Source organism: Octopus sinensis, linkage group LG5 (assembly GCF_006345805.1).
Source record: "Octopus sinensis linkage group LG5, ASM634580v1, whole genome shotgun sequence".
In the NCBI taxonomy this organism is placed as follows: Eukaryota; Metazoa; Mollusca; class Cephalopoda; order Octopoda; family Octopodidae; genus Octopus; species Octopus sinensis.
Genome location: NC_043001.1, coordinates 99674282 through 99692743, shown reverse-complemented (window position 1 = coordinate 99692743; position 18462 = coordinate 99674282).

Below are 18462 nucleotides of genomic sequence, written 5' to 3'. Positions count from 1 at the left end.
TGATACGAAAGTCTCGCAGAAAAATACAGAATCCCAGTGATGTTGCACACCTGCAGCAGGAGTTGGACTCAATCTACAGATGGGCTGAGGATAATAATATGCTGTTTAATGCTGGAAAATTACAGGCCCTGCACTACCAGCATCCAAAACTAAATATTAAACTTACAGGATACACTGGTCCACAGGGAATTTCAATCCCAGAGCCTAAGTCTGTGAGGGACCTGGGTATCGACATGAGTGATGATACCGCTTTCCAAGTGAACATTACCAGGATGGTGACAAAGTGCAGACGACTGGCTGGATGGATCCTAAGAACATTCAGAACCAGAGATAAGGAAACCATGATGGTCCTCTGGCAGACATTCGTCCTCAGCCGCCTGGATTACTGCTCACAGCTATGGCCACCCACCAGTGTGAAATTAACAGTGGACATTGAAGCAATCCAGAGAAGATCGTCTCTTTGCAACAGCTCAGCTACTGGGAAAGGTTGAAACAGCTAAGACTCTACACCCTGGAGAGAAGATGGGAGAGGTATGCAGTAATATATGTCTGGAAGATCCTGGAAGGAATTGTGCCAAATTTTAGCATTGTAAGCTACACCAATGCTAAAAAGGGACGACACTGCATAGTGTCAAAGATCCCAGCAATGCCATCACGCTTCAGGACCAGCTACTGCAACAGCCTGGGTTTCAAGGGCCCACAGCTTTTTAATATTCTCTCAAAGAGTCTGAGGAACTTGCACAAAGTAGATGTAGCAGTTTTTAAATCAAAGCTGGACATCTTCCTGTCGAGAGTCTCAGATGAACCTACCTCACGGCAAAAAGGTGCAAATGAGGGTAGCTATATCAAACTCCATTCTTCACCAAGTGCCACATATTAGAGGAGGCTCTTAGTAATAACAGTGTAGCACAAAACGGCAGTGCATCAGCATGGCCGCAGCTTTGAAATGAAACATACAAGCAAAAAAAGAATATATATATACATATATATATGTACATATATACATATATACATACATATATACATATATACATATATACCTACATATATACATACATATATATATACATATATACATACATATATATATACATATATACATACATATATATATACACATATATACAAACATATATATATACATATATATACATATACATATATAACATATACATATATCACCTATATATACATATATACACATATATATACATATATACACATATATACATATATATATACACATATATATATATATACATATTATATAACATATATATATATATACATATATATATACATATATTATACATATACATATATATACATATACATATATACAATATATATACATATATACACATATACATACATATTAACACATATATACATATATATATACACATATATATATATTATACATATATATACACATATATATATATATACATATATATATACATATATTACAATACATATATATAACATATATATATACATATATATATACATATTATATATATATATATATATATATATATATATATATACATACATATATATACATGTATATATATATATATATACATGTATATATATACATATATATATACAGATATATTATACATATATATATATATATATATATATATATACTATATATTAATATACATATATATAAATATATATATTACATACATATATACATATAATATAATATTATATATATATATATACATATAATATACATCTATATATATATATATATATATATATACATATAAATATACATATATATATACATATAAATATACATATAAATCGCCAGCCTCGTCTGGCACCAGTGTCGGTGGCACATAAAATCACCAACTACACTCTCGGAGTGGTTGGCGTTAGGAAGGGCATCCAGCTGTAGAAACACTGCCAGATCTGACTGGCCTGGTGCAGCCTTCAGGCTCCCCAGACCCCAGTTGAACCGTCCAACCCATGCTAGCATGGAAAGCGGACGTTAAACGATGATGATGATGATGATGATGATATATGGTTGTACCTCTGGATATCCTGCTGCTTATATTGATTTTATTCACCTTACTTTGAAATTTTACGGATAATACCACACTAATTTTGGTGCCCATATATATATATATATATATATATATATATATATATATACATATATATATATATATACATATATACCTACATATCTACATACATATACATGCACATATGTACCTGTATATATATGTACATATATATACACATATATACCTATACATATATTAGAAGGTTTGGAGTTGATGTAAAGGTATTATATATTAGAAAAAAGAAGGCACTCAGAAATCTGGATGGTTGCACATTTAGCCAGGGAGTGTGTCATGTCACATGTCATTACCAGAGATACTGGCTACAGCTACACATTCTGGGAGCTGGCCTCATATTAAATAAAGTTCATTTCTTATGTCTCATACCATGAGAAAAGCTAGTTTTAATACTGAAGAAATTAGTAAACAAACATGAACAGAGAGAAATAGAAGATGATAGGGAGGAGATACAGTGGCTAGCATGTAATATAAGAGTTGGAAAAGAGGGGCAACAAAAAAAAAGGCTCTTGGTTTAAATGCATCAATGAAAAGCTGATAAAAATAAAAGTTATGAAACAACTTTACATTTAATGTACAAATAACTAGTAGGGCCTTTGGCACGGAGTTATTAGATATATACACATATATATACATATATATACATATATATATACACATATATATACATATATATATACATATACATATACACATATATATACATATATATATACACACATCTATATATAAACTTATACATATATATTCATATACCTACACGCATATATATATATACATATACATGTACATATACCTAAACACATATATACATATATCCATATATATATATATATATATATATATATTATATATACATATATACACACATATATATATCCATATATATATATATATACATATGTATATATATATATATATACACACACATATGCACATATCTATATATACATATATATACATACATATATGGTTGTACTGCATCACCTCTGCATGTCCTGCTGCTTATATTGATTTTATTCACCTTATTTTGAAATTGTACTGATAATACCACACTAATTTTTGGTTCCTCAACTTAAGTACATAATTCATCTGAATATCAATTATTTTGCTTATATATATACACATACATATATGTAGATACTTATATATACATATATATATATACACACATATACACACATATATATACACATATCTATATACATGTATGTACACATATATGGATACATATATAAATTAAAAAGGTTGCAAGAGGCAATGAAAATTTTAGAAAAATAAAAAAGAAATAAGTGGAAATTTTACCGGTGAGTATGTTAAATTTCAAGGCACCAAAAGAGAATGACTCTCCCCAGACACAACAGTATTTATATATACACATATATACATATACACACAGATATATATATATATATACATACATACATATATGCACATATATATATACACACATATGCACACATATATATATATACACATATATACACATATATATATATATACACAAAGATACATACATATATACATACACATATATATATACACACACACATATGTACACACATATATACATACACACAGATCTACACGTACATATATATACATGAATATAGTTGGAATTTACAAAAACAAAAGAGGAAGACAGGTGTGTAAACAACAAACAGAAGTATTAGATCAATGCTTAGGAAGGTGAGGTCTTTACATTTCGAGCTTATGCTCTTCAACAGAAAGGAACATGAGAAAACAGACAGAGAGAAAACTTTAGTAGCTAGCGTTCAATCATGGTGATGGCCGATATATACATGTATGTACATATATACATTCATGTATATATACACACATATATAGACACAAATATATATATATACATACATATATACACACATATATATATATACACACATATATATATACATACATATATACACACATATATATATATACATACATATATACACACATATATATATATACATATATATACACACATATATATATACATGCACATATATATACATATATATACATGCACATATATATACATATATATGTACACGCATATATATATATACATACACACACACACACATATATACACATACACACATATACATATATATATACATACACACACACACACACACATATATATATATATATTATATATATAGATATATATAATATATATACACACACACATATTTTATTTTATTTTATTTTATTTTATCTAGTTTCAGCTCACGAGCTGTGACCATGCTGGGGCACCGCCATTTGGTGTTGCTACATGATTTTACTTCACAAATGCTTTTTAGCAACTGCCATTTGGTGCATGAGAGAGTTCGATGCAGCTGCCCTCATCTGCACCTCCTGTCGTGAAGTTGGTTCATCTGGGACACCTGACAGGAAGAGATCCAGTCCTACATTAAAGACATCTGCATCCACCCCATGCAGGTCCCTCAGGTTCTTCGGGAGGATATTGAAGAGCTGTGGGCCTCTGAAGCCCAAGCTATCACAGTATCTTGTCCTACATCTTGATGGCAAATTTGGAGTCCTTGGCACCAAGCAGTGGTATATATATACGTATATATACTCACACATGTATATACATATATATACAAACACATATATATACATATATATACACACACACACACATATATATATACACACACACATATATATACATATATACATACACATATATATATATATATATATATACATATACACATATATATATACACACATATATACATTTATATATATATATACATATATACATACACATATATATATACATACATATATACATTCATATATATATACATATATACACACACATATATCTACATATATACATAAATATATATATACATACATAAATTATATACATACATTTTATATATATATATATGTATGTATCTATGCATGTGTATATGAATGTATGTTTATATATATGAATGTATGTATATATATATATGAATGCATGTGTATATATATAAATATATAAATATATGTATGCATCTATTTATGTATGAATGTGTATATATATGTGTATATATATATATATATATATATATATATATATGCATATATACATGTAATGTATGGAATATGTGAATATATACACAAATATTCATTATATAAATATAAATGCTGACTGTGTATATATATATATATATATATATATATATATATATATATATATATATATATATATGCATATATACATGTAATGTATGGAATATGTGAATATATACACAAATATTCATTATATAAATATAAATGCTGACTGTGTATATATATATATATGCATATATATGTATGTATGTATATATATATATATTTAATTAGATATATGTACATACATATATATATATATACCTACATACACATATATACATACATACTTTCATATACATATATCATTTCATATATATATATATACATACATACATACTTTCATATATATATACATGCATACTTTCATATATATATATACACATACATACTTTCATATATATATATTCACATACATACATTCATATATATACACACATACATACATACTTTCATATATATATATATATATATATATATATATATATATATTTACATTTAAATAATGAGGGAGATAAATTGAATATTAATTTAATTAATATCAATTTTAAACCAGTAGCCTAGCATACAAAAATCTGAAAAATCAGAGAAAATTCTAATACATGTGTATATTTTAAGGGCTAAAAACCACTACGTGGACAGCCATATGCTAGAAATAGATCACCTATGATCAAACTACAAAGAAAGAATGTTCTCTAGAAAAAAATTCAGCGGACACATTCAGCTTTTGTTATATTTCTGCAGCTTTTAAATAATGTATATATATATATATATGTATATATATATATATATATGTATAAATAATAAATATTAGGGAATAAATCCAAATTTACAGGGAAAAAATCAGATTTAGGATTAAATCCAATTTTATAGTAAAATATTATAAAATATTATTAGAGACAAAACCACTATTTTGCAAAACAAACAAGGAAAGACTTAATCAATACATAAAATTTTAATAATTTTTTGACTATTTATTAAAATTTTATGTATTGATTAAGTCTTTCCTTGTTTGTTTTGCAAAATAGTGGTTTTGTCTCTAATAATATTTTATATATATGTATAATATATATATATATATATATATATATAGACATATATATACATACACACATATATATATATATATATACATACTTTCATATATATATGTATATATATATATATTATATATATATATATATACATACTTTCATATAATATTAAGTATATATACCTAATCTGCATACATACATGTATGTATATATGTATATATATATATATATATATCTATATATATATATGCACACATATATATATGCACACACACAATCAGCATTTATATTTATATACTGTATATGTGTGTATATATACACATATTCCATACATTACATGTATATATACATATACACACATTAATATAGTGCCTGTAATACATAAATATAAATCTGAAGCAAGCATTCATTCTCTTTTTCATCGGGCAAAATGTGGGAATACATGAGATTATCTTTTGTAAATGAAGGAAAGCGAAAATACTTTGGTAAAGTCCAGATTATTTTGAGTATTTGGTATGAAGCCATTACAGCACAGTTCAGAACTATATATCTGCCTTTCTATTTTCATACATTTCATAGGCAAATTCAATGTTCTTTTAACTTTAGCTTTAATGGTTGTTGTTGATGTTGTTTGGTTGGAACTGAGGTGCAATAAAAAAAATTTTTGTCTTTTTTTTTTTAAATCTAAAAATATATAATAAAAAGAAACTATTTCTGCTTAGCAAATATTTGTATATTCTGAAGTAAAGTCTTCACCTTTGATGAAAGTGACCTAATTAAAACACAAAAGACTTTTGTGTTGTGTTACTCATGCTGTCAATTAGTGCAAGGCCATCTCTGTGCAAACCTCATTTCAAAAACAATCCAGTCAAGACCATTTCATTATTCTAGAGATTTCTAGGACTGCATTATATAATGCATCCATCCTTATTTAAAGTGGAGGGTTTTGACTTGAGGGTGGTCTGGTTGCTAATTTTTGCAGGTTAAATGATTACATAGTCTTCCTTTTGGCTTGTGATTGTGTGTGCGTAAAATTACAGTAGTGTAATAGTAATTCTCTTGACAAGCCAAATATTTTGACACAAGTTTTAATGTTGAGTTCTGCTATTTAACTGCACTTGCTACCGCATAACAAAAGTCTCAAGGCATACTTGATATAACCAAGGGGAAAGGATTGAGAGAGAGAGAACTGAGCCTCTTCAACAGCCTGACAAAATCTTGGCAACACGTGGGGATAGAGCCTTGTGGTATAAGCCAACGACTTATATACACGAACTGGTACCCCATTATGTCTGTGGTGTTGTACTTTCAGTCATTTAAAACGGCCATATACAACCCAAATATTCTGTTTTATGCTCAATACCAATCAGATCTGACGTTTCATACCTCTCCTACAATATTAAAAAATAAACAGCCACATCATTAAAATCCTGAAGCTACAAGATAATGCAAAACAATATGAATGAATATGCATTGTGTTTGACAGAGCAATCTGAATGCTAAGTGTCAAACATCACAAGAAACAGGAATAAAATTTTGCTTAATAACCCTCTAGACTCAAGATAGATAGTGTAGGTATGTAGAGAAATGTTGAGAGGATGTTAATGGAAGCATTTCCCTAGCTGAATAATTTAGATTACTCTTTCCACTGCTCTCTCTCTCTCTCTCTCTCTCTCTCTCTATCTCTATCTCTCTCTCTCTCTCTCTCTCTCTCTCTCTCTCTCATATATATATATATAAATGGTGTCTCAAAAAATGTTCATACACATTTAATGTCCGTTTTCCATACTGGCATGGAAGGGACAATTTGACTGGGGTCTGGAGAGCCAGTGGCTGCACCAGGCTCTAATCTAATCTGGCAATGTTTCTACAGCCAGATGCCCTTCCTAACACCGACCACTCAGAGTGTAGTGAGTACTTTTTACATACCACAGGCACAGGAGCCAGTCAAGCGAGCCTGGCATTAATCATGTTCAGATAGTGCTTTTTATGTGCCACTGACACAGGGGCCAGTCAAGGAGTACTGGCATTGGTCACGTTCAGATGGTGCCTTTTACGTGACACCGGCACGGGATCCAGTCAGGTGGACCTGATATTGACCACGTTTGGATAGTGCTTTTTACGTGCCTGGCATGGGAGCCAGTCAGGGGGCACTGGCCACAGCTACAATATTGGTTTTACTTGACTCAACATGTCTTCTCAAGCATATCATATTGCATGATGTATCAGGGGTACTCTTAACTGGGCTGGACGTGTGTGGCTGTGATCTCACTTTAGTTGCTAGGCCTTCTCAATCACAGCATATCTCCAAAGGTCTCGGTCTCCTGTCATTGCCTCTGAGAGGCCCAATATTTGAAGGTTATGCTTCACCACCTCATCCTGGGTCTACCTCTTCCACAAGTTCCTTCCACAGTTAGGGAATGGTACTTAAGTAGCTATCCTCATCCATACATAACACATGACCATACCAGCAGTCATCTCTCTTGCACACCACTTTTGATGCTTCTTATGTTCAACTTTTCTCTCAGGGTGCTTACACTCTGTCGTGTGTGCTCACTGAAATTAAACAGTGGATCATACTAGCTTCATTTCTCTCAAGTCTATGCATGTCCTCAGCGGTCATGACCCATGTCTCACTGCCGCATAGCATAGCAGTTCATACACATGCATCATACAGTCTACCTTTCATCCTGAGCAAGAAGCCCTTAGTTGCCAGCAGAGGTAGGAGCTCTCTGGACTTTGCCCAGGCTATTCTTATTCTAGCTGCTATTCTCTCAGAGCAACCACCCCCACTACAGACTTGTATGCCTAGGTAGCAGAAGCTATTAACTACTTCTAGTTTCTCCCTCTGGCATGTGATGGAATCTGTTTACTGTACATCTTCAGTGTTTATTGTCCCTGTGCAGCTGCCACACACAAAAACTATTTACCCGGTTAACCTTCCTTTGATATTGCTGCACCTCTCTTGTGTCCATAGCTTACACCAGGTACATCTTATTGAGTTTCTACCCCTGCCTTTTCTACAGATCAAGCAGGGCCATCTACCTGAAGGGAATTGTGGGTTGACAGCCTTCCTACTTACTAAGGCTTTGGTTTTTCCTAGGTTGACCCTAAGGCTCTTCAATTCTATATCTTGCTTCCACACCCTAAACTTCATCTCTAGTTCTTGCAGTGAATCAGCAATTAGGGCAAAGTCATCAGCATAGAGGAGCTCCCAGGGGCAGCCTGTCTTGAATTCCTCTGTTATTGCCTGGAGGACTATAATGAATAAGAGGGGGCTGAGGACTGATCCTTGGTGAACCCCTATTTCTACTCAGAATTCTTCCCTATGCTTGTTGCCAACCATCACCTTACTGACAGCATCCCTGTACAGGGCTTGTACAGCTCTCACCAACCACTCATCTATCCCTAGTTTCCACATTGACCAGATAAGGGATCAGGGGACCCTGTCAAAGGCTTTCTCCAAGTCAACAAAAGCCAAATACAGAGGTTTATCTTTGGCTAGGTATTTCTTCTGCAGTTACCCTACCAGAAATATAGCATCAGTGATGCTTCTGCCTGGCACAAAACTGAACTGCATCTCATCTAGTCTAACTCTCTCCCTAATTAGTTGGGTTATGACCTTCTCTGTAACTTTCATTACCTGATCCAATAATTTGATACCCTTATTGTTATTTCTATCTAGAGCATCACCTTTACCCTTGTAGCAGTTAACTATTGTGCTGCTACACCAGTCATTGGGTATGACTCCTTCATGAACTACCTGATTTACGATACAGGTGACAAGACCATATCCCACACTGCCCGATATTTTAAGCAACTCAGCAGTGATTCCTGATGGGCCAGGCGCTTTCCCTGTCTTCATATCCTTAATTGCTTTATCTACTAGGGTACTGTCAATTTGAGTAGCTGGTCCCTCAATTGGGTCAACATTTAGCAGACTCTCCTCCTTCCATTCATTCTCCACATTCAGCAGTCTTTCATAATGTCATCTCCAAGCTTCTTTCTTTGCAGAATCATTAAACACAAGGGCACCATCATCCATGCGGACACATTTCTCTATGACATCGTGGTTTTCTCTCACACACTGTCTTGCAATCTGAAATACTTCACCTCTTTGGTCTTCACATCGCTGAACACTGGAAAACTTCTTTTCTGCTACTCCCTTGGCTATATATACCTCTCCTAGCTTCCCTTTTGACTATCTGATACATTCTCCTGCTACCCCCACTCTTCCACACCTTCCAAGCTTGTTTCTTTGTTCTAATGGCCCTGTCTACAGTGTTGTTCCAGCACCATGTTACCCTAGGTCTGGAAGGGACTTTGCACCAGCCATAGATTTGGTCTGTGGCACTAACAAGCTGTCTCACAGGAATTCCCAGTTGCCTTCTATGTCACAGTATTGTAGCTACTCCTCCCAATCATCAAATTTCTTGGTAAGGATATCCCTAAATCTCTGACCATGTGAAGGGTTCTTAAGCTTCCAAATCCTCCTTTTCCAGACTGGTCTGCTTTTTGGCATCCTTCTGGCCTCGAATCTAAAGTCACTAATAACTAGTCTATGTTGGGAGGTACATTCTTCACCAGGGAGGGTCTTTGTATTTAAGAGCAACCATGCATCCCACAAACTGGTGAGAATTAAATCAATCTGGCTAACAAAGTCACCTGATTGATAGGTTATCAGGTGGCTAGCTGGCTTCCTGAAGTTGGTGTTGCAGATCAATAGGTTATTTGCATCACAGAACTCCAGGAGCCTCATTCCCTTTTCATTTCTGATACAAACTTCATAGCCTCCATGTACACCATGGAAGATACCAGGTTACTGTCCGACATGCCCATTAAAATCTCAAGCCACAAAGATGAGATCATTGTCACTTGTCTTTGAGGTAGCCTGCAGAAGAAAATCATAAAAGGGATCCTTCTATTCATTTTTGTAGGCCTGCTTGTGGGGTGTAGGCAGAGATATTGTAGCTATACCATTCTGCAAGACCAGCTTGGGTCTGCAAAACCAGCTTGGGTCTGCAAGACTAGATGGGGTTGGGAGAGAAAGGAGAGGTTGACAAGATTACCAATAAAAGAGGAGAATGGGAACTGGATGCTTGGTAAGAGAAAGAGATTTCCAGTATTGGTAGTGGGGGTGGGAAAGGGTGGGTACAACCACTGACATGAAAGGTCATTTTAAGAGGTAGAGAAAACAAGAAAGAATTATTTTAGAGAAAAGTACGAAATATGTATATACATGTAGTCAAGAAACAAGGTGAGTTATAGTTGGGTTAGAGCAAACAAGAAAGAATTATTTTAGAGAATAGGTGAGTTTGAATAAATGAAGTGATTAAAAACAAGAGAAATTCTTAGCTTAGCTGTGCATATTTTTGAGTGTCCTCAATTAGCCAAACACATGGAATAAACTAACGCAAGTCTGATAGGTGTGGCAGCAAGTCTGAAACAGGTGTGGCAGCAACAGCCAGAAATGGACAAAGATGGCAGGCTTTGGCCTAAGCTTGAAAGAGAAATAGCCATTGCAACAAGAAACAAGAGGTACAAGAGGTACAGACAAGAAGGAAATTTTTTTAGTGAACAGTACAAAATACATAGATGTGGTCAAAAACAAGGGAAGGGATTATTATTTTAGATTGCAAATTTGGAAGTTATTTGATGAATTAATATTAATGTTTACAGTTTACAGAAGCAACCACAGACACGAAAGTTCATTTTAAGTTGCCACAAGAAAGAATTATTGCCACAAGAAAGAATTATTTTCAAAATTCAATTGAATCTACAAACAGAATTTAATTTTTTATGAATCCATTTCCAAACCAATGATTGTTCTAAATCATAAACACCAAAAAGTATTTTGTTCAGTATTTGTGTGCTTTTGCATTCAATGGACTGTCTCTGGTTTTGTACCATAAACTTTATCTTTTAAGTATCCCTATAAAACAAAAAAAAGAGCTTAATGGTGTCAGATATGGTGAATGTGGAAATCGTTCTACAGAACCTCTTTGTCCAGTTCACCTGTTACGCTAAATTGCATCAAGGTAGGCTCTTACATTTCTATGGTAGTATGAGGGTTAGCTGACAGTTTTAAAAGACTTCTTTAATGTTTAACATGACAGATTGTCACAGCAATTTCAAGTAAATGATATATCACAATTTTGTCACAAAAGAATGGTCCTATTCTTTTGATAAGCTGCATCAAACTGGAACAACTGGTAAATGAAGGTGATATTTCTTTGTAATATGTAGATTCTGTGGTACCCAGATATTTTGAGCATCTCTGCAGTGATTCCTGATGAGCGGGGCTTTCCCTGCCTTCATACTCTTGATTGCTTTAACTACCAAGGTACTGTCAATTCGGATAGCTGGTCCCTCTGTTGGGTTGACATTTGGCAGACTCTCTTTCTCCCATTCATTCTCTTTATTAAACAACCTTTCATAGTGGCGTCTCCAAACCTCTCTCTTTGCAGTCTCATTTAGTGCAAGTCAACCATCATCCATACGGACACATTTCTCTCCTACGACATCCCGATTCTCTCTCACAAAATACTTCAAGTCTTTGGTCCTCACAGCGCAGAACATTGGCAAATTTTTTCTTATCTGCTTCCCCTCTGGTTAAATAAACCTGTCTCCTAGCTTCCATTCTGGCAGTCTGATACAATTCCCTGCTACTTCTGTTCTTCCAGTCCTTCCAAAACTGTTTCTTTTGTCTAATAGCCCTGTCAACCACATTGTTCCACCACCACGTTACCTTGGGTCGAGAGGGGACTTTGCACCATCCACAGATCTGGTCAGTGGCTCTCAGCAGGTTGTTCCGTAGAAACCTCCAGTTGTCTTCCACATTATGTGATGCTATATCCCCTTCTATTTCATCGAAAGCTTCGAGTAATACGTCTCTAAATCTCTGCCCATTTACAGGATCTTTAAGCTTCCAGACCCTTCTCCTCCAGGCTGGTCTTCTTCTGGGCATCCATTCAGCCCTGATCCTGAAGTTGCTAACTACTAATCTATGTTGAGGGGTACATTCTTTGCCTGGGAAGGTTTTGGCATTTATAAGCAGCCCTCTTTCCCTTTTTCTGGTGAGGATATAGTCAATTTGGCTAGTGTGTCTGCCAGAACGATAGGTGACTAGGTGACGGGCGGGTTTCCTGAAGTTGGTATTGCAAACCATAAGATCATTTGCATCGCAGAACTGCAGCAGTCTGGTTCCCTCCTCATTGTGGGAACCAAAACCATAGCCTCTATGTATGCCATGGAAGCCCCCTGCACATTGTCCAACATGTCCATTGAAATGTACATTATTTATATTTTACCAGATTTATTGTTTCAGTAATGAATCATTATGTTTGTTAATTCCAAAAGCTCATTAGAAGCAAAAGATTTTGAATCAGAAAATGCAATTCTTTAAAATTATCATAAGTAGAGATTCTTTGGTAAACCAATAAATATACATAATTGGTTTACAGTTATTTGTATAAGATGCAGGCAGTTCTTTTTGTATTTTCAACCAAAGCCTACTGAATGAATTTGTGAGATCGAAGCCCATTGTATGCATACATATAAAAGAGGAAGAGGAGGAGAGAGAGAGGGTACTTCTGTCAGGCAAACTGTATTATTCCTTTCCAATGTTTTGTGGAAACATGTCTGGCCATGAGGAAATATTACCTTGCTTGGAAACAGCTGAGGGTTAGCATTAAGAAGGGTATCCATCCATAGAAAACGTGCCACAATGTATTCTGTCTGAAACATGCAAAAGTTAAAACTATGCCAATGCTGGTATACATGCAAACACACACAGTTATCTGTGTTATGTCCGAGAATTTCAATTTCTTCCTTGTCAAATGGTTCTCCACAACTGATGTGAGAGAAGGCCAATCCTCTTATAAAACATATGGAAACAAAGATGGTAAGGAAGAGCTGGAGGAGGGCATTGCTGGAGTTTTTATACATAAGGGTCTTCGTGTTTCTCTTCAATTTTCCTTTTGACTTCAAAAACGTCAGTTTTGGGGATGACAGAGAAACATCGATTTCTTTCTGTTTTTGACTCAATTCAAGCTATCTAGAAAGTTGATTTAAGATAGACGTTATAATGGCAAAAAACACAACTTTATTAACTTTTCATGTAGGTTAATGCACTGAAAGTGCTTTGACTAGCAAATCCCTTTCCTTTCATTCAAACTACATACCTTATTCATAGCTGCTGCTATTTTGCCAGGCATCAGTCTATGCTTGAAGCCACAATCTGGGCATCTGATCAAGGAGACTAGTAACTCAGAATAAAAACCATGATAGATAGGACTTTTTAGACCTCAAGTCAACTTCTCTAATGCCAGTGGCACAATAAAATGCACCCAGTACATTATATATATATATATATACATACACACACACACACATACAAACATACATGCAACAATGTACTTGTATACTAAGCATGTTCACGCTAAATTTGATTTTTATGTTGCCAAGAACAGCTTGGTGTGATGGTCAACAGTCAATGGCATTGGAGAGCATAAAGATTAAAGTTGTAGTTGAGAAAAAGCTGATAGAGGACTGGAAGCCATCTTAATATTAGAAAAGAGTTACCTATCTTATGATTCATGCCTGGTGTTCAAATACCAACATTTGGTTAATTCAAACTGCTGCTCAATGCTCTGTGAACACTGTAAACATTGTAAGACATGACACAAACAACTGCAATGGAAACTATAAAACTGTGGCCAGGAGGAACGGACACTGTAAGAATTCTGGCTGTATCCACATACTAGAATTCATTCAACACATTCAGGACAAGGGCCTTAGGCTCAATTCAGATGGCTACATGAAGTTGGTGGAAACTATAGTGAAACTCTGCCTGGAGAAGGTTGCTACTGGTAGACCATATGTGTTGCAGTAGGATTCATTCCCTGCCATTGCTATGGAAAAAGTTAGGAGTGGTTGTCAGTCAAATTTCCACAATTCCATCAGCCCCGATTTCTGGCCTCCAAATTTCCCCCGAGTGTAATTCCATGGATTATTATGTGTAGAACACATTTGGGAAAAACATCAACTGTTTTGACTGCAACATCAAGGTCAAGCTGGTGGGTCAAGTTCAAGGAAATGTTTGAAGATCTTTGTAGGAACACAATGAGGTACCAGGTTCCAGAGCTGTCTTGACGCGATGGTGAACACTGACAGCAACTACTTTGAGTAAACTGTTATTTCCCACTCATAATCTAGTTGTAATTTTTTTAATTTAAAATACTTTTATTTTTAGATGTGTTTTCTTTTCCCTTTATGCAAGCAGCCAAATTTTGCCTGAACACCTTGCATATATAATTTCATTTAATTAGTCAAGGAACTAAAGTCCCTTAAGGGATGCTAGCATCCTAGTTCACCGGTTCATACCATAATTCAGAGAAAACCAAGTATATTAGTTTATCACCGAAACACATAGGTATTTAAGTAAACCTTTTTAAATAAGAAAATGAAGAAAATGGATAAAAATTTACATACAGATGGTTTTTTTTTATTTAAAGACATTCAAATTCATACATAGAAATTTCTACCTACAGTTGTCTCCACACACAATTCTTTAATTTCAGAAATAAAAATCATATTTGAAACCAGTGAATTGAGTATATCCTCGGAGAATTTCAAAAGGAAGTTATCAAACAACATGTAGGCTAACCTACAACAAACTCAGAAGTGTTTGTTTTTTCTTAACATAAGCATTCTGTAGAAACTGTCATTTCCACAAATATACAAAAATAAACACGTTCAACACATCCTTGTTCGTGACAATATGATACACAATACTTCATTGATGGTGCCATGAACTATCTATCTATATATATATATATATATATATATATATATATATATAAAAGGGTAAAAACCTCATTTGGTCATGAATGACCATGTGATTACACCCAGAAAGTTCCCCTCTGAAGTAGAAGTCCAGGCAAGGTTGTTTACGGATGTCCAGCAATTACCCATGCATACCAGCTTCTCCTCTCCATGCCACAGAAGTTATCCAAGGGAAAGGCTGATACAGTTTGGCACCAGTGACATCACAATTCATTTCTACAGCTGTGTGAACTGGAGTAACATGAAATGAATGCTCTGGAACACAACACACAGCCCATTCTGGGAATCAAACTCACTACCTAATGATTGTGAGTCTGATGCTCTAATCACTGAGCCATGTTACCTTCACCATATATATGCACACATACATCATCATCATCGTTTAACGTCCGTTCTCCATGCTAGCATGGGTTGGACGGTTCGACCGGGGATCTGGGAAGCCAGAAGGCTGCCCAAGGTTCCAGGCTGATCTGGCAGTGTTTCTACAGCTGGATGCCCTTCCTAACACCAACCACTCTGTGAGTGTAGTGGGTGCTTTTTACATGCCAGGTAAGGCTGGCAACAGCCACGATCGGATTGGTGCTTTTTATGCGCCACCAGCATGGAAGCCAGTCAAGGCGGCGCTGGCATCGGCCACGTTCAGATGATGCTTTTTATGTGCCACCAGCACGGAAGCCAGTCTAGGCGGCGCTGGCATCGGCCACGTTCAGATAGTGCTTTTTACGTGCCACCAGCACAGGGATCACAACTACAATTTCCAATGAGTTTTGATGTTGGTGTACTTGACTCAATGGATCTCCTCAAGCACAAGGTTGAAACGGTGTTTCTTTACTTGCCACCTGCACAAGAGCCAGTCCAGCGGCCCTGGCAACTGCTGGGTGCCAGTCATAGGATTGGTTCAATTTCTATTCCGATTTCACTTGCCCCGATAGGTCTTCGCAAGCAGAGTTTAGTGTCCAATGAAGGGAGGTTGACATGGGTAACTGTCATCGGATGAGGTTCGATTTCGACTTTGCTTGCCTCAACAGGTCTTCATGTGTCCAAGGGAGGAAAGGCATGCATAAGTGGGCTGGCTGGGATGGACTCACTTGTCCTGCCGGGTCTTCTCATGCTGAGCATATTTCCAAAGGTCTCGGTCACTAGTCATTGCCTCAGTGAGGCCTAAAATTTGAAGGTCGTGCTTCTCCACCTCGTCCCAGGTTTTCCTGAGTCTACCTCTTCCACGGGTTCCCTCAACTGCTAGGTTTTGGCACTTTTTCACACACCTATCTTCATCCATTCTCGTCACATGACCATACCAGCGCAATCGTCTCTCTTGCACACCACAGCTGATGCTTCTTAGGTCCAACATTTCTCTCAAGGTACTTACACTCTGTCAAGTATGTACACTGACATTACACATCCATCGGATCATACTGGCTTCATTCCTCATGAGCTTACGCATGTCCTCAGCAGTCATGGCCCATGTTTCACTGCCATGTAGCACGGCTGTTCGTACACATGCATCATACAGTCTGCCTTTTACTCTGAGCGAGAGGCCTTTAGTCACCAGCAGAGGTAAGAGCTCCCTGAACTTTGCCCAGGCTATTCTTACTCTAGCAGTTACACTTTCAGCACACCCACCCCCGCTACTGACTTGGTCCCCTAGATAATGGAAGCTATCAACTACTTCTAGTTTTTCCCCCTGGAAAGTTGTTTTCTGCAGATTTTCAGTGTTTATTGCTCCTGATCATCTACCACATACAAAAACTATCTTCCCAGTTAGCCTTCCTTTGACATTGCTGCACCTCTTATGTGTCCATAGCTTACACTGGGTACATCTCATAGAGTTTCTACCTACACTTTTTCTACAGATCGAGCAGAGCCATCTACCTGAAGGCATTTGTGGTTTGTCTACCTTCCTACTTATTAGGACTTTGGTTTTAGCTAGGTTGACTCTAAGGCCCTTTGATTCTAATCCTTGTTTCCACACCTGAAACTTCTCCTCCAGTTCTGATAGTGAATCAGCAATTAGAGCAAGGTCGTCAGCATAGAGGAGCTCCCAGAGGCATCCTGTCTTGGATTCCTCCGTTATTGCCTGGACGCTTATGATAAATAGGAGGGGGCTGAGAACTGAACCCTGGTGGACCCCAACCTCTGCCTTGAATTCTTCAGTGTACACGTTGCTAACCCTTACCTTACTTACAGCATCCCTGTACATGGCTTGCACAGCTCTCACCAGCCATTCATCTATCCCCAGTTTCCTCATTGACCACCAGATAAGGGATCGGGGGACCCTGTCGAAGGCTTTCTCCATGTCAACGAAAGCCAGGTACAGGGGCTTATCTTTGGCTAAGTATTTCTCCTGCAGCTGTCTCACC